Source organism: Bombus vosnesenskii, unplaced genomic scaffold (assembly GCF_011952255.1).
Source record: "Bombus vosnesenskii isolate JDL3184/JDL3185 unplaced genomic scaffold, Bvos_JDL3184-5_v1.1 scf7180000015438, whole genome shotgun sequence".
Classification (NCBI taxonomy): domain Eukaryota; kingdom Metazoa; phylum Arthropoda; class Insecta; order Hymenoptera; family Apidae; genus Bombus; species Bombus vosnesenskii.
The window spans coordinates 1,550-24,539 of NW_022883996.1; the positions used below are offsets into that span (position 1 = coordinate 1,550).

A 22,990-nucleotide genomic window follows, 5' to 3' on the forward strand; every position below is an offset into this window, starting at 1 on the left:
AGCATCCGTTCTCAGCCGCCTGAGGGGCATTCGATCACTCCAGCCGTTCTCCGAATTTTACACTAAGTATAAACAAAACCTTCTCCCACTCCAACGAATGGAAGAATATAAATGCTCCCTTCATAATCATCCAGTCAGTCTAGAAAAAATTCTTAACTAATCCAAGTATCGAAAGCGTATCATCGCGAACCGAAAAAATTGTATAAATTGAGTAAAAAATAAAAAGAATTTCATCTCCTTTTCGGAAATTAACAAGTTCCTTATTTTTACCTTAATTTTACACGACATTTTTGGCGATCCGTGCCAGGATCTATTCACTTCAGTGCAAACGAAATTACGATTTCGGCGTACGCTCATCGTTGAAGATCGAAGGATCATCGGACCCAGTGCGAATCTTTGCTACTACGAAGCCCTGCAGCAACTTTCAACGTTCCACTACGGTGAAACTAGACGAGAGGACTACGGTCAGCGCAGGGCAAGCCTACGAATAAGATTCGGAATCTAGAACCAACCAGAGAGGAAACATCGCTGAGACTCCTCCACGGTCATAGCTACTACGGTAAGCTGAAAAATCTGGATTCATTTTCACGATACCGTGTGAGAAAACCCAGTTTCTCAAGCGCTTCGAGTCCAAATAGCAACAGTAGTTCAGACTCCATAAGCTCAATTAGAATCATGCCCACATCACGAAAAGACAAAGTCGAAACTATTGAAACCGTTTCTACAAACGGAGGTACGGACAATTCGATTCGTGCCATATTCGACGTGATACAAAAACAAATTTAAATTCTTGCGCAACGTGTAGGAGAGACACAACGGACGGCCGACAGCGAAAATAAGAAGCGAAGAAGAAGAAGAAATAGAACTATTAGACAAAAATATCTCCAAAATAAAAATAGGACGCGACGCTACTACAGAACTAGGCTCCCTTATTACTATGGACGAATCTGTTGCCGCGAGAGATAGAACTTCCCCACCATGCGTTCCAATTCGAACAGAAGAAGACAACCATCCCTCTTACGAAGACCGTCCACCGCAATTCGCCTCTCCGAGCTTACGGGCCAAAGGCGCGATAGTATGTATTCCGCAATTAAACGGCGAAGACAATATCGGCGTAGAAGAATTCATACGCGAAGTACGCGAATTACGAGCCATGTGTAGCGAACCCACGCTACTATTAAAAATGATCAAAATCTGCAATATACCGATATACGAATACGGACACCTGTACGGTGCCCTAAGACGAAACGTAGCCACCCAAGACTCTGTTAGAGAACATCAAGACCAGCCACGCGAAACGAGACAGCGTCACGACGAAGGTGTGCAAAGTTATATCATCAGGTTCCGCAGAGCACTCAATAAGTTACAATACAGTATAACGAACGAATACCGTGACGAAATTACTAGACGAGCTATGAACGACAGGATTTTAAAAGACTCCGTGATCGATTTTATCCGAGGCCTGAAAGGCGAAATAGGACAATTACTACTCGCCAATCCACCATACAATATCCTTGAAGCCGAAAAGAAAGCCACCGACATCGAGCGATTCTTCGGGGAAGATCGAAATCGACGACCAAAACCAATAGAACGATTACGACTCCCTGAGCAGCAACGACTAACAGCCAATAATCCTAATCCGATCACTAAAAAACCAACTCCAACACCCAATCCAATGCCAAGAAGCTTCCGACAAACCGAACAAATACCACTTGCCCAAAGGACACAATTAAAATGCTTCAAATGCAACCAGATCGGACATGTCTCCAGTCAATGTAAAAATTTCCGAACACCCAGCCAATTTCCGAGACCACCAGCAGTCCACAATCTCGAGACACACAAGGAAGAAATAGAGAAACCAACAGACCAGACCTACGAATTAACGCCACAACGGGAAGACTACCCACAGTACTTTTACGATCCGACGGACAGCGACATAAATTCCTCATTGACAGCGCAGCAGGAATTAATATACTCAAGCGAAGATGCGTATTACGACCAAGAATAACAAAAGAACGGAAATTCTCGATGGGACACTCTGATTTTAAAACCAACGAACACGCTTTGATAAAACTATTTGGCAAAACTCTAGAATTTTTTGTGGTAGAAGACAACTTTCCAATTATAGAAGACGGCATACTCGGTTTGCCAGCCCTATCTAAATTCAAATTTGAACTCTCGAAACAACAATTAAAACTTGACAATAATATACTTTTATTGCAACAGGAAAACGACGTACCTCCAAAACAAGCAGTGTCAAAACAGTCTACCTGGAAGGAAAACCAACAACGATATGCTTTATCAATGGTGGTGAGTGCCCAGCCAAAATGACTAATTTTATCGAAAATTCAAATACGTACGATCAAGTCTCCACGTTTAAAGATTTAGTTAGACTTTCGCATATAGAGACAACCCTCCGTGAACCAATCGAAAAGATATTGCTGTTCTACCTCGACGTATTCAATCTAGAGACCGACTTATTACCATGCACTAACATTGCCAAACACACAATAACGTTAAAAGAAAATAAAATCATTAACACAAAATCTTAGCGACCGCCTGAATGCCATAAAGAAGAAATCAAACGACAAATGGACGAAATGCTACAAAAGAACATTATAGAACCATCTGATTCTCCTTACAATTCACCAGTCTGGGTAGTACCAAAAAGGCAGACGCCTCAGGGAAACAGAAATGGCGAATTGCAATAGACTTCAGAAAAATAAACGAACTAACTGACCAGGACGCATATCCATTACCTGACATAGACGACATACTATCCCAACTAGGCAACGCAAAATTCTTCTCAGCCCTCGATTTATCCTCCGGATTCCACCAAATCCCAATGGACATAGACTCTAAAAGGTACACAGCATTCTCCACACCACAAGGACACTATCATTACAATAGGATGCCATTCGGTTTAAAGAATGCACCTGCAACATTTCAACGCGTGATGGATACCGCACTAAGAGGACTCATAAATAAACATTGCTTCGTATATTTAGACGACATTATAATACACGGACAGTCGATTGAAGAGCACAATAGCAACCCCGCGATAGTATTGCAACGCCTACGCGAACTCGGACTCAAAATACAGCCGGACAAATGCGAATTTCTCAAACCAGAATTAGAATATATTGGACATATAGTAACCGCCGAAGGTGTAAAGCCAAATCCCAAAAAATTAGAAGCCGTTAGCAATTTCAAACAGCCACGTAATCCCACAGACATCAAATCGTTATTAGGACTAGCAGGTTATTACCGTAAGTTCATCAGAAACTTTACTAAGATCGCGAATCCATTGACCGAACTTACAAAAAGGAGACACCATTTCATCGGACAGATAAAACCCAGGAAGCATTCCAGACATTAAAAGACAAACTCTGTTCATCACCCGTACTAAAATTCCCAGACTTTGCGAAACCATTCACATTAACGACCGACGCCAGTAACGAAGGTATAGGTGCAATCTTATCACAGGACGGACATCCATGTTGTTATATCTCGCGAACTCTAAACCCACCGGAACGAAATTATTCCACTACAGAAAAAGAACTTTTAGCAATAGTATGGGCCGTGAAACGCCCCCGACAATATCTGTTAGGACGGAAATTCCTCGTCCGAACCGATCACCAAGCACTAAAATGGTTACAGAATTGCAAGGACCCCTTATCACGCTTGATGAGATGGCGACTAAAACTAGAAGAATACGAATACGACATAGAATACACGAAAGGAAAAGATAATACTGCAGCCGACGCACTATCTAGAATACATGTTCTGACCAGACGACGCGAAAATTTGAACATAGAACTCGATAAAAAATATCACGATTGGAAAAAATCTACCGACGCGTTACCCAAAATTCTCAAAATGACTCCGAACCGTAAATCTTTCTATCAATTATCCAAAACAGAGCTAGGAAATTACGACGGAATCGAATGGTTAACTAAATTAAACGAAATTATTCATATAAGCGAAAAGATAGGTATAGGCGACGACAGTTTCACAGAGACCGAGAAGAACGCGATCAAACAAATTTTACTATTCCTGAACGACACCGTAAAAGAATTAAATTTTGCATGGGAACCAATTCAAACATACAGCGACGAAGAAATAGACGAATTATTGAAAGAAAATCACGATTTAGTAGGACACTCCGGTATACAAAAGACATACGACCGCATTCGTGAACGGCACAGAGTACCAGATTTGACGAAACGCATACAACAACATATAGAATCATGCGACACCTGCCAAACATCTAACACTACACGTATCAGACCGCGCGAAGAACCTTGTATCACCGACACACCCCTCGAACCAAACGATAAAATTGCTATGGACTTATTAGGCCCACTGAAAAAGACGAAAAAAGGCAATCAGTACATTCTATCCATACATGACGAATTGACAAAATACTTAATACTCGTACCACTAAAAACTCAGCAAACGGAAACAATTTGGAACGCACTCTTGAATCATTACATTTACATCTTTTCCGCTCCAAAAAAGATATTAACTGACCGCGGACAGAATTTTATATCTAGTTTAATGCAACAGTACGAAGACGCGTTCAAACTCAAACATATCAAAACGACATCCTTCCACCCACAAAGTAACGGATCGTTAGAACGGACGCACGCAGTAATAACGGACATGTTAAAATCGATACAGCGAAATTCGGATGAAGAATGGGACGATCAACTTAACTTTGTATGCCTTGCATATAACACAATGATACACGACTCTACTGGTTACACGCCATTCGAACTCACATTCGGACACCAAGCCAATCTTCCCTCCACAATATCCAAGAATCCCCAACGCACATACGTAGACGAAGTCACGTTCCGCAAAAAAGAATGGGACTCTAGACTCCGACACGCTCGCGAAACATTGATCAAAAGTAAACAGCGATATCAGCGCGATCAGAAACGTAAAATTATAAAACCTCAATCAGTTTTCAAAGAAGGAGACTCCGTTTTAATACTTAACAATCATAAAAGGCATAAACTTGATGTGGAATGGTTAGGACCGTACACGATTGATAAAGTGTGTACTCCATACTATCTGATTCGAGACAAAAAGATACACGGTAATCGTTTAAAACCTTACATTCCAGGTCGACGCTCCTCTTTGCCGGAATAGTATCCGCGCAAATAAATATTACACCATTAGAAGGAAACTCTGTATTCGTAGAAAACATAGGAAGAGGATATTTATACAGCGACACTGCCAATGTAATAGTAGGATTAGACACTAGCGACATATACGAACAGATAAGCGCAAGAGAATCATATAAATTAACAATAGACTCACGTGCAATCAGCAAACAATACGTCGAAGAGTTAGGCGGATTACAAAATCGCATCAATAACCTGAGACAACTCGCAAAACACTTGAAAGCGTTAGCACATACCCGGAGCACACGAGGTCATAGGTTCCGATCCAAAAATTTCTGTTCGGAACTCTCGACGACGATGATCTTACGCTCATAAACAAAAATATGGACAAACTATTCGATGATACTAATAAAATCAAGACCATAATAGCTAATCAAACAGCACTTATTAGAAAAATGGTAAACTCAGAAAACCTAAACCACTTAGAGAGATCATATAGTGATATATTAAAATTACAACAGCAGGCAAATATCGATAGATCTATGCTTAAGATGATCATGAAAGTCGACACCGCGATGCAAACTTTACACTTCCAATTAGATGAAATACTTAACGTCATGATATTAGGCAAACAAGGAATAATTAGTTCACAAATACTTGACCCCAATGAATTCATAGAAAATTACGCCAAGGCAATAGGTAGCCAGATGTACAACACCGCGATTTCCGCCAAAACCGAACATTTTCAATTCACACTCGACATTAGTGATCTTAAAATCTTCACAATAGATGACAAAATATTTTTCAAAATCATAGTACCTTTAGTCTCTAACACAGAATGGAACATATTACAAGTATATCCTATCCCGGGTAAAAGAAATGGAGTATTTTTGGCTCCAGTAGTCGAACATCAGATATATTTAACTTCAGGTCTTTCATTTATAAACGCTGATATCGAGTATTTCAACAAACTTTGTAAGAATCGAGTCGGAACCACTATATGCAAACAAACACTACCAATCCATGACAGAAATTCAAGAACCGATTGTCGCAGCGAAATAATAAATTTCAAACCACACATTAAACATTGTCCAATAACTGTACTTAAGATTGAAGACATTAGCTTTATACCGCTCAAAACTAGCAACTGTTACATTGCGATACCAGCAAATCCGATAGAAATAGACACAATTTGCCAAACGAAACATACCTTACAAAAACTTGCCAAGCCTTCCATCATAAGAGCTAACACTTCTTGCGATATATTGTACAAAGACGAACACATGCGTATAGGCGAAACAAAAAACGAAGTCATATACGAAATCAAAACAAAAACCCTAGCGCTCAAAACAAACGATAGTTTCACTCATCTATTAAATAAACTCGAGCGAGCACCGAAAATAATAGATAATTTACAAGGCTATAAAACAACGATCGATAAAATAGGCGACGAGATAGAAACTCTTAATTTCGAACACAGAATTTAAAATATACAGTATTGGGGACTAACCACGCTCCAGATATCAGGGTACATAGCATTAGGCATACTAGGTATATATGGATTAAACAAAATAGGGGTATTCAAATGCATCAGGAAATGTATCCCGAACAAATTATGTATCAATTTATTTTGCTGCCGAAATGAAACTGTAATCAACAGCCACAATGCGACAGCCCCACCAGTACCACTCACCCTGGGCTCAACACCCAACATCTGTATTCCGACCAACACATACCACTCAGATGAAGAGGAGGAATCAGCTGTAATTTTCAAGCCACGTCAAGTCCGATTCCATAAAAGTCTTCTGAAGAGAACTTGAGGGATCAAGTTCAATCTAAGAAGGGGGGAATGTCACAGACGAAATTCGAGCAGCTGTATATAACAAACCGAAATTCCGAACGCCTTATCGCGTGTGACCGTCCGGTCAGCATCCGTTCTCAACCGCCTGAGTGGCATTCGATCACTCCAGCCGTTCTCCGAATTTTACACTAAGTATAAACAAAACCTTCTCCCACTCCAACGAATGGAAGAATATAAATGCACCCTTCAAAATCATCCAGTCAGTCTAAAAAAAATTCTTAACTCATCCAAGTATCGAAAGCGTATCATCGCGAACCGAAAAAATTGTATAAATTGAGTAAAAAATAAAAAGAACTTCATCTCCTTTTCGGAAATTAACAAGTTCCTTGTTTTTACCTTAATTTTACACGACAAGAGCAACGTCGAAAGAGACGGCGTAGCCAGCCGCTCTCACGAAACTCGCTCGCTCCAAGAATGCCGTGGCTCTCTTTTTCGTCCGCGGTCACCCTTTGTCCGTGAATTGGCATTAAGCCGCACCCCGATCTGTGCGCAGATCGTTTTCCACTGCGAACACTGTAAAGGGCAATTGTGCGTCGAGCCGTACGCGGAAGCCTTTATCCCGCGGGTTACATTATCGCAGCCCGTGGTTTCCGTATACTCGCCCTATAGCGAGCCGCGTTAATTCCAATTTATTCGCCCTTTCGAAACGTGGCTCGAAACTTGATCCGTCTTATGCTCGCCAGTCCGTATCCTCGATACGAGAGATCGATCGACGTATTCCACGTATTCGTCTCTTTTAAGCCGCCAAAGTAGCCCCGCCAATGTAGCGCCAAAACCCCGATCCTTTATCATTTAATATATATCCTACGTTTTATGGTTCTTGCATTGTTTCGTTCCTCGACGTTGCACTAATCGGAGCAGATGCAAAGTGTTGGATAATCGATTCGAGATAATGGGATCTCGAGCGACAGGCGTCGTAGAGCCAAGGACAACCATGCCCGGACAGTGTCACGGTTACGAGCGCGAAGCCTTTTAATCGTCTTTCGCTCGTAATATGCGCTCGCACGCGCGTATTACGCCGATCCCGACACCGATCACGATCGATCGCGAGATCGCCAAATTAACGCTTAAAGCGACCTTCCAATCGCTACGTTCGGATCGCGTCGTCGGCGCAGGTACCGCAGTCGAGGTTGACACCTCCTCCTTCGCTCGTCTCGTCGTTTCTTGCTGGGTCGCGAGAGAAAAGGGCTGATATCCTCTGAAACGCGCGACGCGGCATCGAGTTGTACCTCGTCGCGTTCTACGTATATCGACGATCCGTCAGAGAAGAACATCGGGAATCCTCGATCGCGCTCTCTCGAGCCGTCAAGCCACTCACACCCGCTTTTCGCTCGACGCGCTACCCAGAGAAAAAAACGAAAATAGAGGTAACCGATCGAGCGCGTTTGCGCTTACGCCAACGAGGAGAATCTCTCGAACAGACGAATCGATTCTTTAAGAATACGGACAAACTGTGTTTCCGGGTTTGCCTTCGGCGTCGCTGGACCTTACGCGGAGATCGTTCCGCGGCAACGACGATAAATCCTATGCCCTGGCGGATTCCCTAGTTTAGCCTGCGTGGGTCTAGCGAATTATCCGTCTTTTTTGTCGAGAGTCGCGATCCCCGGCAACGAGTTTGCAACCCGCTCGAAATCGTTGCCGTTATAAATTGCGTAGCGATAGGAAGACATCGATTCGTCGATCGAATCGAGGGGATGTAACGTCTGTGCGCGCATTTAGTTTCTAGAATCGCCAACGACATGTTTATTATCGACGGTTTCTTATTTAAAACGGTCGTTAACGAGACACCGTTTACCTACGACCGATCTAGTCGCATTTACATCGAGTTGCTTTCCGTGGTTCGAACGATTCGAATTCGTACAGCCGATTTACCGGATATTATCGACGACCGGACCTCGAGGCCCGAAATTACGAGGGTCGACAGACTGATGATAACGCGTCGCCATTCTTCCATTCCCATTCCATTCTCGACGGAAAAATCCTCGACGAGTGCGTCTCCGATCGAGACGACGCGGCGACGACGACGTCTGGAACGTCGAATCCCTCTGCGATCCTTAACGACTCGACACACGCGAGAACTCGAAGCGGGAGAGTGGAACCGCGCCGGATCGGGAACGGACTACTCTTAGGCCGGATATGCAGGCTTTATTTGCCCGTGATAGAGGAGTTGCATAAGGAGAAGGCGAGTGCACGGCCGGCTGGTGGGAGTGATGAAGCGGTGCGAGAGGGAGAAGCTAGGTTTTGCGAACGTGGAGGATGATGCCGTGTGGTCCCAGAATCGATCCCGGCCCGCCACTACCCCGACGCCGCAACCACCAAGCGTCGGCTAACTAGTTCTCGCAGATGTACGCGAGTACGTATAACGGCGCAGACTTGCGCGACACGGGCTTACCTCTCCACATCCAGCGCCGCTCCAACGACCGCTTCTCATCCACTCTCATCCACTCCGATCTACCGACCTTCCCGTCCTTCTCTCCTCCGCCCTCTCCTACGCCACTCTACGCTCCGCTCTACGCTCCCGTCTGCGTTTCGGTCTACATGGTGGCCAAGCCTCGGCCGAAACCTAGGCCACCATGTACCGTATACGATACGAACGTATCATCGTCGTCGCCGGATCACCGAGAGAGCAGGCTGCTGTCGCGCACAGGCACGCTACGACGCACAGCGTTACCCTCTTCTCTCTGCGAACGCTGACACCGCGTCGTACCGCTGTTGCACGCGTGTCTGCCAACTCGCGCGAAAGCCGGGTACCAAGCACAGACGTGGCGCGAATCGTACGCCGTGCTCGAAACGCCGAGCGAAACCAGGTTTCGTCGGAGCTCGCCGCCGCTTCCTACTTTGGATGGAAATTTCCGCCCGGTCCACCAGGTTCGAGCGTCGAGCCGAGAAACGAAAACGCGGCACGCTCCATACGAAAGAATCGGATGTACGCGAGAACGTAAACGAAAGGATCTGCTCTCCCGGGAACGAGCACGGCGACTTTCTTCGGAAATTTACAATTTTGATGCGCGGCGTTGCCTAGCGAAGCGATCACGGTGTCGGTGTTCGAGGCGGGCTTTCTCCGTCTTCCGCTCGTATTCCGCGCTCGCGATCGTTCACGGTCCGTCGACCACGTCTGCGAAACTCCCTCGCCACCGCTGTTCGCTTCTCGCGAACGTCCGCGTGCGCGCCCCTTCTTTTCGCAACGTTCCAAACGTCCCGTGCTGTCGCAAAAATTACCTCGTTGCAAAAAGACACCGAGTTTTATCGCGACCAGCGGCAGAACGAAGGAACCGATCCGCCGCGGTGCCTACGTGCTCTGGACGCCGTTAGCGAGCGCTCGCGCGGGCCTGCGTTGTTGTGAATATAATAGGGCGAAGAATCTTATTCGATTTAATTTCGCGATGCTAAAGCAAACCGTGTTTCTTCGTCGAAGAAACGCTCGCGGTGCAGAGCAAACAAATTTTCACCAACTTGGATGTTTTCCTTTTTTCTCCCCGAGGGACCATTCGTCGAGAAGACAGCAAGCAACGGCTGTTCATTTTCGCGAATCCAGCGAGGATAATTACGGATAAAATCTTGAGAAACAGTCGCTAAAAAATGACCGGTCCCAAAGAGGGGAAGGATAGAACGGGAAAACGGATGTTCGGGCACGCTAGCGGCCACGGTTTCACATAAATCACCGGAGGTGAAAGAGCGGGAGCAATCGGGCCGAATATCGTATTTAACTCTATCCGGCAAAGATTTATTTACGAAGTCGAGCTAACCACCGACGATACGTTTCCTTAAATCGCAGTGCCGCGTGGATACAAGCCTCCGGTTCCACGATCTGCCACTCCGTGTTCGCGCAGAAAGCGTAGAAAGCGTAGAAAGCGAAGTTTGAAAAATTCGCGCATCTTTGGCGAACGGCGAAACGAACGTGCGGTCGCGGAAAAGAAAACTATTAAAGGAACGAACGAGTAGGTGGATGGGCGAGCAGAAGAACGGGTAGAGAGAGAGAGAGAACAGAACGAACGAATAAATTAACGTTTCGAAGACAACGGGACGAAGACAATGGAACGAAGAGAGTCATCGGGATGTTTGAAACGCTGCGAGGATCTCTGAACTATTTCGCTTCTAACGAGTGAAAGGAAAGGAGAAGAAGCTTGCGCGCTAACTAGACGAGAGAAACGATTGCAACTTTCACGCTAAATAGGAAACGATTTTGCCTAGAATCGCAAACGAACACCGTTTCGATCCTTTAACGGGGGTTGTATCGATCGCGCGACCTGACACCTGCGACTTCAATGGCGAGAAACGAGAAGAGTTGGAGCAACTGCTCCACGAAATTTTTGTAATTCTCGTTTCCAGCGTCTAAATACGCGCGACGGTGCACAACGAAGCGTGCAGGAAGAAAGCCGACAGACGGAATCGCGTCCCCCTTCCGTTTCGAAATACAGCGGTGGCGGTAGAAACGTAACGGCGAGGCAGAAACTGTCGACGAAAGCGCGAAAGATCGCGTCTGATTTTTTCGACGAGCGACGCCTCTCTCTCTCTCTCTCTCTTTCTCTTCGCTTGGATTTTACGATGCGCCCGCGCCCTCTTCTCTCTGTCTGTCGAGAGAAGCGGGGGCAGAGAGACCGCGCTAAGTCACCTGTAATTTCCGGCCGAGAAATAGCGGGTGGCGCCGCCCATCTTCCGCGAACGGCTTCTTAAGTCTTCTTGACCGTGGCGAGATTTTTCGGACCGCTGGTTGCTTATTTACGATGACGATCGAACTCGTTAACGCACCGAGCACACCGTACACGCCACTCGAATTCCAAATGGCCGCTCTCCGCGGAGCAAGTTTTGCTTTATCGAGCCCGATTGAACTTTGTAGTCGCTCGTGCTCGTCTTTCGTAGCCTGTCTCTCGCGGTGGGTAAATACCGCCCTTACGATCTCTTTCTTTCTCCCGTGTACGCGGCTACGCGATAAATTTGATATTTCGTAGTAGAGCAGCGCCGATCGCGAACAATAGCGAAGCTTTATCGCTTGCGAATGAACATCGTCGAATATTTCGGCGTAATACGGTGGCAAGATTTTTCGGCTAATATTCGACGGAAGAAGGAGATGAGACGGATCTAGCACTTGCCAGCTTATTCGACCAATTCGAATCGTATCCGACAAAGGAGATGACCATCGCAATCGACTCCCCGAAAGATACGCAGATGGGAGAAGGCCGAACCCAGTTCTTTACGTTCTTTCGTCTTTAAACGAAAGTTGTCTGAAAGTGATTAGGTTTCTCGTCGTTTAAAGATTCGAGGCCCCTCGCTAGAAAAACGAATTGAACGCGAATGACACCGTTCGAAAGATTCGTCTTTACGAGGCAAGAAACGCCTGGCGTCGGTTTACAAGGATATCGAACTGCGTCAATTATCGTCGGCGTGTCCAGAGGAGCGAAGGTATTTACCGGGCTAGTTGGAGATTCCTCGGTATATGTATTATTGAGCGATCTACGGGTTGATCTGGGACCCAAGGCGATATTGTCGGTATGATTAGGAACGTCAAGGTGCGTTCGTACGTGCCGTCGATGGAGGTGATCGTGGCCGTGATGTAACGTTTCGAGGTTGTCGATAACGTGTTGAGTGTTCCGATTGGGACCTAACGTTTCCGTTGGTTAAGTTTTAGCGAATCAGCGAGTTTTTCGGTGATAAAGTTCATGCTAGAGCCGGTGTCTAGCAGAGCTCTACAACGGAATGGTTGAACTTTATTGTTCAATACGTTGACCTGCGCTGTGACTAACAAATCGTGCTGCAGTGGTTCAGAAGGAAGCGAGGTCAATGAGTCCGTTTTCTGTGGTTCGGACCCTAACAAGGTCGTTTGATGACGTCATTGTTTTCCTTGTCGTCTAGGACTGGACGATATATTTGATCCCGATGCCGTCGTTCGCGATAACCGAGATTCACGTTTCGGTGATGTTCGCGGAGACGATCGGGGAGACGTGGATGCGCGTCTCGAACGATGTGACGATCGCGGGGTCGGTGAAATAGGCGAAGATCGACCGTTGGCTGATCGATCGCTCGATGATCGGCTTACACGTGGTCGTGATTTGCTATGACCATGGTCTTGATGTAGGTATGTATGGTGTCGCTGCCTGCAGATGCGACATGAACCGGCGGAGCAATGAGTAATAGCGTGTCCCTTACCTAAACAATTGGTACATAGAGACGCCCTCTTGGCGATTTCAAGGCGTTTTTTAGGCGACTTCGCTTTGAAGACGTCACAATTCCATAATTCGTGTTGTCCTTGACAATTCGGACACACCAACGTATTATGTGTAGTTGTGAATGCGTAACTTCGCGGTGCGTTCGATCGCTGACGTTTGTGTTGATCGGGCTCTCATTTTATCACGGTTGATGCTGAACTTGTCCTGTCGCCGTTCGTCCGTGTTTTCAGAAAGTCTACCAGTTGCGTATATGACGGCATTTTCTCGTCCAGCAATGTGCGCTGCCATTTGCGAATGATGGCTGAGGGTAGCTTCGACGTGAATAATTTTATAAGAGCGACATTTGAGGTAACTGGTTCACCGAGTTTTTCTAACGCTTGGAGGTTTACCTTGACCGTCTCAAGAAAATCATCTATCGCTTCGGGTGTCTCTTTGGTTATTTTCGGATAGTCAAAAATCAAGTCCCAGTGGCGCATGCAGACTTGACTGTGGCAGTCGAATTTTTCCTTCAGAACGTCAATAGCGATCGAATGATTTAACTCGGTGACATCTAACGATTGTATGCTTCGCGCGGCCTTTCCGGTAAAAGAGGATCGTAGGTAGTGGGATTTCTGCACGGGTGTAAGTCGCTCGCTTCGATCGATAGTGGATAAGAAGGAGTCGTAAAATGAATGCCAATTTTCGATGGTACCGTCGAAAGTAGGCAGGTGAATTTCAGGGCAGTTTAATTGATGTCGGCTCGGCGACATTAGATGACTCGCAGCCTTGTGATTTCGACGACGATGCTGGTGTATCATCCATGAGAGTGTGTATTCGTATTACCAGATTGTAATATGTGTCGGTTACTTGGGAAACGCGCGCGTCGTCTATCTCCCCTAAATCTTCTAATTCCTCTTGTAACAATCGATATTGTTTCCACGTGTCGTCGAGTAGTGTCGTATAGGCCGTTAAATGGGCCTTATTCGGTTGTCTAGATTTTTCGTATTCATCGAGTCGTTTCGATAGAAAGGTAAATCGACCGATTTGAAAGCCTCGTCTCCGATGCAAGGAGGTAAGTTTCTCTGTGTTTTCCATTGGTATAGCAGATTGTGAAAAGAATGCAGTGAACGAGCTTACCTTGTGGTTGCGAGTTTAAATGTTACTCGTCACCGTGTGTGTCTCGTTTAATGTGTAAGACGTGTTCTTACTGAAGTCGACCCTCTAGTTGTTGGCGTGAGGCTGCGTGGTTGCGTTCTTGCGTTTTCAAGAGGGTTATGCCTCTTCAAAACTGATGGTCCCTGGCGCTACTGACTTCACTGGAGTGGTAACGCTTCTGCTGCCGTTTCTATTGGATTCACGTGGCACTGTATGGTAGTGGATGTCACTGGCGTGCACTTTTCACTTGCCACTGTATCCGGCTCGAAGGACCAAATGTTACGACCGTTCGCGGAGAGACGCGGTCGTTAGGAAAACGCTTCAGCGAGAGGCGTAAATATTCGCTACGATTATGTTAATCAACGCCGCGAAATAGTCGTTCCCCTGTTTCGGTTAAGATAACAGAGGTCGTTTAATGAATGTAACACTGTATTAACAGGTTTACATAGAATAATATATTTTACAATAATATGATGATTATATTACAGAAATTTGACTCGACTTTGCGGACTCTCTAGATAAATTCGTTTGCTCGTCAGATTTGTCGAAGTGTCACAATTGACTCGGCAGAAGGAACTGATCGCCCTTCGATTATTCCTTTGTCTCATTTGGAAGACGACCCCCACTATGCTCGGGTCACGCCACCGCTCGCGCCTATGATCACGTATACCTCTTCTTGTGTGAAAATCGTAACGGTCAAAAATCGACGTTTCTAGAGCTCGCTGCTTGGCGACAACTATGCTCTCGTCGATACATTGTATATGATCCGGCGGGCAGATAAGATGGTCCGCCTGCGACGTTGTAGGACCGCGAGCGACGGTTAGAAAATACAGCCTGTGGTGAGACTCGTGGCGTAACATCCTGCATATAAAATTGTTACCTTTATCCAATGCATACCACCTCTCTCCTCCTCTTTAAAAATATGACCTTTATGAACTTAATGTCTCCCAAAAACGTATTTAGCAGAAAGGATTCGACATCTATAACGATCCAATTAGAAACCTTTTCTAGAGACCATTAGAAACGCGTTCTCTATCCAATCCTGGCTGAAACATAATTACTCGCACCCCCAGTAACCCACCTCTAAGTCATTCCAATCAACGTACCATGCAAACACGAATCCAACGCGTTCCAGGAATACAAACAACTGCCTGTAGGTGTTTAGCTGTACGCGACGAGTATAATTATTTCGGGTACTCCTCCAGTACAAAACAGACACCCAAACGACATTATTTCAACACAAAAATATTTAAAACAATAGTTATAAAAGCATGATACTTAATACCGCGCTTGACATCAGGTATAATAAAAATAAATTTCTTCAAAAAAATTTCAAGTTAAATCTTAAGCTTTTGTAATTATATCAAACTTGTTCAATTGACAATGAGCAATTTCCATCGTGTTTTGACAACTGACTCATCGTTGATGTATTTCCTCGGAATTGAAAAAGGAATGTGCATAATTTTGTCCTCCGTCAACACTCAAAATATTATCTGCATGCTATACTCAGGGATTCAATTTTATATTACGTTGCCTCATGTTCCATCACTGCTTTCCTACTATCAGTCACTTGAACGGTAATATAAACCAGTCTTCTATTTCCTATACTATTCTGCATACCATTTATCAGGAACAATACATTTTATTTGTTAATCTAATTAGATGCGAAGTTCCTCTTTTGTCCTAATATCAATCAATGAATAAGTGAATTGAAATCTGTGAAAATAATGTAAAATCGGAAAATAAGGATAGAAATCTTTTCCCGATTACTTACAATTTATTAATATTAAATTGAATATACAAATATAAATTGGACAGGAAACGATATTTATTTAACGGAAACTAAATGCAATACTCGCATCTATATCAAATAACTTTACAGTTATTTTACCACTCTCGTCACAACGAATCTAACACACACTCTCTCTCCCTCTCTCTCTCTCTCTAACAACTCTATCAATTCTCACGACTCTACTCTTCGACGACTCGATACCTCTAACGACTCTACTCTTCGACGACTCCATTAGCTCTGCTTCTCGCAACACGCACACTTTTCGATTCGCCTTGCGTAGCGAAACCGTCCTTCTTCTAACGTTGTCTATTGTTTCCCTCATACCTATGTAAGAACTACCAACTACGTGCCTTTAGTCACGTAGGCACTCTTAAATGTAAACGAAGCACAGAAACACGACGTACACGGTTTTTCTATTTTCAACTGATTTCTAATTCGAATTACTTTACGATATTACAATAAGTATCTAGTAATACGACTTCCGAACCGACGTAATTATTGCAATGATTGTTAAATTTCAAAACAATTTCCTATCCATGTTAAACATATTACGTATATGTGCATGTCTAGTATTTCGATTAGTTGCTCTACTTGCGGTAGTTCGCCATTCTGGATCATCTAGACTCAGCAAAGATGCATTCAATTTACTCCATACCTTAAAAAGCTCTGTAGCGGCACAAGAGTTAGAATTTGCTTCAAACCAAGTTGTTGTTTTGCTTCGGAATATTTAGAGGTATTGTAAGGAATTATGAACTCCGGGCAAAATAATGGCGCCGCTACATGTAACCGTAAAACAAGACGAATTTGTATCTTTTGACCTTCTTCTGACGATTATGAATAAACGAACGTGAGCGCAAACGGTTCAGTATAAACTGTGACTAAACGTCTGTATAAATATCGTTTCGCGACAAGATCTGTTTTAAATACACTAACGAGTACACATTTTGGTAGTCTCATTATTCGATCCCCTACAGCTCTTATTAAGGAAGATAGGGGCCTGTGACAGTATTCAGCTTGGTAAACTTTGAACAGAGCATATTGATAAGCCAGAGTAACTAACATACAACCTTTTTTTTCTTTTTTTTTTTTTTACGTGTAGAAATCCTCATGGACACTCCGCTGTTGCAGTAATTGCGTAACAGCAGAGTAGTGTCGGACTCTTACCGACTAAAACTCCACGATGACCGCCCGACGCGTATGACAGAGGTGCTCCAGGATTCTCTTATGAATTAACTTCAGTTGCACCCCCTTCACTCGTTCTCTAGTTCTAGCCAGTCCTAATATTACCTGACTATTGAATTGGCGTTAGGAGGGGCCATTACCCCTAGCGCTGTCTCTCCTTATTGATATTCACCGGAGGCTTGTCTTGTGTGCTTCGACAACTCGCATACAACCTGGTGGTACAAGCTGTGAAAAAACTTCCCCGGACATGAGAAAACACATTTGCCCAGATAACGTACGAAAGGTATTAGAGCCCACCAAATAAGATTTGCTACAATTTGCTGTAGTACGTCACAATAAGCCTATGAGTTTCGCGCGTCAGACGATTTTCGAATTAGTTGATGCTTGGATGTTCAAGGTACGGAAGCGCGGAGAGATGATACGTTTATGTACAACTTGATCATGGTGCAACCCATTCGTCAGCCAGAAAACTTCATGCACGATTTTCTAAAAAGAAACACATTTCCCCCCTTCCTTATGCCGTACCAATCCTCTCTCGTCGCTCCTTATCTCATACACAGACAGGCCAAATAATGTTGCCGATGACCGCCAGCAGCCTGGGTTCATGTACGGGTCTCTTGCCTGCGACAGAAATTTGTTATGTGTAGTATGCGGGGCAGAAAAGCACTTTTGCCATTAATATGAACTAGAAGATTGCAGAAAAATTGTAAGCATTTTCCAAATTTTATTAATTTCATTTCATTTCTTAAAGTCTACAAAACTGTTAATCAACATTAAGCAAATATACAAAATCTTGACGTACAGAATAATGGAGCGAATATTAGAAACGATACTACTAAATCTACAAGCTAAAATGTACTATACAAATTTTCTTTAAACTATAAGACATGAAAAGTATATATTTCTGAAAATAAAAAATATCGGATCAAACACTCTTCGAACATACTTCGAACGCTCATTATTACGTATATTACCAAACCAATGCATGCAATATAATATATAAACTAAGCCAACGAAAGGCGCAGAGACTGGAGAACATGGGGTCCCCGAGCGTGCAGTACGCTTCAGCATCGTTGCGAACACCAACTCCCTCCGCTTGTCCCAATGCCATCTCGAACGGTGAGACTGCAAACAGAAAATATCCATATATACATCAAGATGGTAATGCAATTTCTATTCTTGCAGCACCGACGTAATACACGGTGCTCCGTAATCGCTCGAGATTCCATATAGTTGTTGAAATCTCTACGCATTAGGTAGATAAAACGTTGCGAGAAATCCTCTTGTCACAGTTAGGTCTTCCAAACCTGATCGCTTGCATTTTTCCCGCTACTTCAGCGTTGTAGCGTTACTTTTATTTCTGCCAACTTAGGCACGACATCGTCTAAACTGCCCAATTCAGGACACGATGGCTCCTCCCGGGGATTCTGTTGAGACGATCCCGGATTTTCCGTGTCCTCACCATTGTAGAGCTCATAATTTGTATAATATACCTTCTTCTTCCAGCATTGTTTTTTATATTTCTGCCATTTTGAAGCTGCTGATAATCGCCGGATGCGTAAATCATTTTTAGCTTTGGAAAGAGCGCACGTCAGCATTGCTTCAATCCGTAAATCGCGTCTGCGCTTTCGGCGACACTTTGATCTTTTGCGGCGAACTTCGTCAATCCAAGTTAGCAACCGTTCAGTTTCTGGCTTGTCGGCGTTAGTTTTCGAAAGTCCCTTCTTTGTCCTCGCCATGCTTTCTCAATTATTTCACCTAATTATTGAGTAAGTAAAAAGTATACCAACCTGTATCCGGCTCCTGTTTGTTGTAGAACAATACAGAAGAGATTCACGCAACTGCACACACAGGATTTGAAACCACCGAGCAAAACACCCTCCTCACAGCACAGTCGTAAGATGACTAAGTGAAGTCTACGCTGCGCGTCTGAAGTCCGCTGTCTATACCCACTCCTCTGTCTTTATGACGCAGTCTTACGCGCGAAAATGGAAACTAGTTCCGTGCAAAATCTTACGTTGGCCTTACATTCTCAGAAACTTTGAAAAATTCTTCAATCCAATTAATTTTTAAATATATGTGCGACAATTTTAATGCTAAATTTTATATATTTTGTACATTATATTAAAATTCTTCATTTACAGGAAATAATCAATAGAGTATTGTTGAGGTTGTTCGGTGTGTAAACAGAGAAAACACGTGGATAAATTGTAAGGTAGAAAATATATTTAAATAGAAGTGTAATAAGTAAAAATACAATTTGAGCTGGTCCAGATCCGCAAGCTAGCTGTGTTACCTAATAACTGAAAAACCCCGAAGCCAACGTCGCCTGTTTGCTGTTTATGGCCTGACTTCGTCGCAGTCTTTTGTCTACACGCTGTCGATGGCTTCAGTGCTTGAGAAAATTAAAAAAGACCAGATGTAGAGTTTTCTTAGAAGTGGTAACCACTTCAACACTATATAACGTAATACGTTATAACGTTATACTATATAACGTAATACGTTATAACGTTATACTATATAACGTAACACGTTATAACGTTATACTATATAACGTAATACGTTATTACGTTTTCTGTGTAACGTAATACGTTCCAAAATAATACTATATAGCGTAATAAGTGATAACGTTACACTATATAACGTAATACGTTATAACTTAATTCTAAGTAATGTCATAAGTTATAAAGTTATACTGTATAACGTAATGCGGTGTAACGTTATACCATATAACGTAATACGTTATAACGTTATACTCTTTAACGTAGTACGTTATTACGTTATTCTTTATAACGTAATATGTTATTACGTTGTTCTTTATAACGTAATACGTTATAACGTTTCTCTATATAATGTAATACGGTATAACGTTATACCTATATAACGTAATACGTTATAAAATTATACTATAAAACGTAATACGTTATAGCGTTATACCATATAACGTAATACGTTATAACTTAATTCTAAGTAATGTCATAAGTTATAACGTTATACTGTATTACGTAATACGGTGTAATGTTATACTCTATAATGTAATACGTTATTACGTTATTCTATCCAACGTAATACGTTATAAAATTATACTATATAACGCAATACGTTATAACGTTATACTATATTCCGCAACACGTTATTACGTTATTCTTTATAACGTAATACGTTATAAAGTTATACTGAATAACGTAATAAGTTATAACGTTATACTATATAACGGAATACGTTATTACGATATTCTTTATAACGTAATACGTTATAAAGTTATACTGTATAACGAAATATGTTATAACGTTATTCAGCGGAACGTCATGCGTTATAACGTTACTCTATATAATGTAATACGGTATAACATTATACTATATAACGTAATACGTTATAACGTTATACTATATAACGTAATACGTTATTACGTTGTTCTGTGTAACGTAATACGTTATAAAACTATTCTATATAGCGTAATAAGTTATAACGATATACTTTATAACGTAGTACGTTATAATGTTACACTGCCTAACGTAATACGTTATAACGTTATACTATAAAACGTAATACGTTATAACGTTATACCATATAGCGTTATACTATATAACGTAATACGTTATAACGTTATACTATATAACGTAATACGTTGTAATTTCGACCAATCGCGGGGAGACGTAATCGCGAGGATAGACGTCAACGGGATTCGTAAATCCCCGTTACGATTATAACAATCGACACCACGAATTGATCGATCCCCTGATTTCCGTTGAGATAATAAGGGGTGATTGAATTTGTATAACAGTGGGATTCACAGTATTATAAAGTATATATTTCCAACACTTCGTTACACTGACGTAGAGAAATAAATAGTTAACAACTTGTCGCACGAAGATGCGATAGACATGTACGCTAGAGCAGGGCTCTTATAATGGAAATTAATGTGTCAATGGACTTAGCACTGTGATATGTTTAGGAGAGAAGATGTATGTTCGACAACACCGAGAACCGACAAAAGATGTGCGTGAAGTATGCAACTCTCGCGCTATGTGTAGACTGCTGCGTTAGGCGTTAGTTGGTAGACTGTCTGTCGCTCTTTTTTTTAATACGGAAGAAAAGTTCGGTGTGGGTGTGCCCCTGTGCCTAAAGAACGCGGATTCGTTGATCCCACTTTCGTTAGGAAAAGTGAGGGTAACGATCCGCGGTGTCGATTGGTCATGACCTGCACTACTGCTCGAAGGGATGAGTAGGGAATCTCCTACCATCGTGGTGCGTAGATGACTGTGTGCGTGAGAAAAACCTAGCTTGTTTTATTACAGGGCTATTCGGATTTTCCTAATGGGTGCATACCCGCTTTCTCCGTGTTTTAAAGGCGACTAATAAACCCAAGGACACCTCTAAAACCGACTGTGTTTCGAGCATATTTTTAAGCTTTAGAAATTCTTCAAGACAACGGATTGAATACATATGGCGAAACAATGCAGGGAAGTGAAAGTTATGGTGGGTCCTTAGGTTTATTGAGGGTCGAAGTGACGTTACGCAGGTCGGATGCTGTCCGGTCGCGCGGGCTGGCGTGCAGATGTTTTAGGCGGCGTAACATACGTTATTACGTTATTCTTTATAACGTAATACGTTATAAAGTTATACTGAATAACGTAATAAGTTATAACGTTATACTATATAACGTAATACGTTATTACGTTATTCTATCTAACATAATACGATATAAAGTTATACTATAAAACGTAATACATTATAACGTTATACCATATAGCGTTATACTATATAACGTAATACGTTATAACGTTATACCATATAACGTAATACGTTATAACTTAATTCTATGTAATGTCATACGTTATAACGTTATAATGTATAACGTGATACGATATAACGTTATACTATATAACATAATACGTCATAACGTTATACTATATAACGTAATACTTTCTTACGTTATTCTTCATAACGAAATACGTTATAAAGTTATACTGAATAACGTAATAAGTTATAACGTTATTCTGTGGCACGTCGTGCGTTATAACGTTACTCTATACAATGTAATACGGTATAACATAATACTGTATAACGTAATACGTTAGAACGTTATTCTCTAAGACGTAATACTTCATAACTTTAAACCATATGTCGTAATACGTTACAACGTTATTCTGTGGAACGTCATGCGTTATAACGTTCCTCTATATAATGTAATACGGTATAACGTTATACCTATATAACGTAATACGTTATAAAATTATACTATAAAACGTAATACGTTATAACGTTATACTATATAACGTAATACGTTATAACTTAATTCTATGTAATGTCATACGTTATAACGTTATACTGTATAACGTAATACGGTGTAACGTTATTCTACCTAACATAATACGATATGAAGTTGTATTATAAAACGTAATAAGTTATAACGTTATACCATATAGCGTTATACTACAGAACGTAATACGTTATAGCGTTATACTATATAACGTAATGCGTTATTACGTTGTTCTGTATAACGTAATACGTTATAAAATTATACTATATAGCGTAGTAAGTTACAACGATATACTCTATAACGTAGTACGTTATAATGTTACACTGCCTAACGTAATACGTTATAAAGTTATACTGAATAACGTAATCAGTTATAACGTTATTCTGCGGACGGCATGCGTTATAACGTTACTCTATATAATGTAATACGGCATAACATTGTACTATATAACGTAATACGTTA

The 22,990-nt window shown here is 42.3% G+C and overlaps 1 pseudogene; it reads right to left on the bottom strand.

The window, feature by feature from the left end:
• Window positions 1–12,820: 12,820 nt before the first annotated feature.
• LOC117241218 lies at window positions 12,821–13,954 on the bottom strand (annotated as a pseudogene).
• Window positions 13,955–22,990: the final 9,036 nt, after the last annotated feature.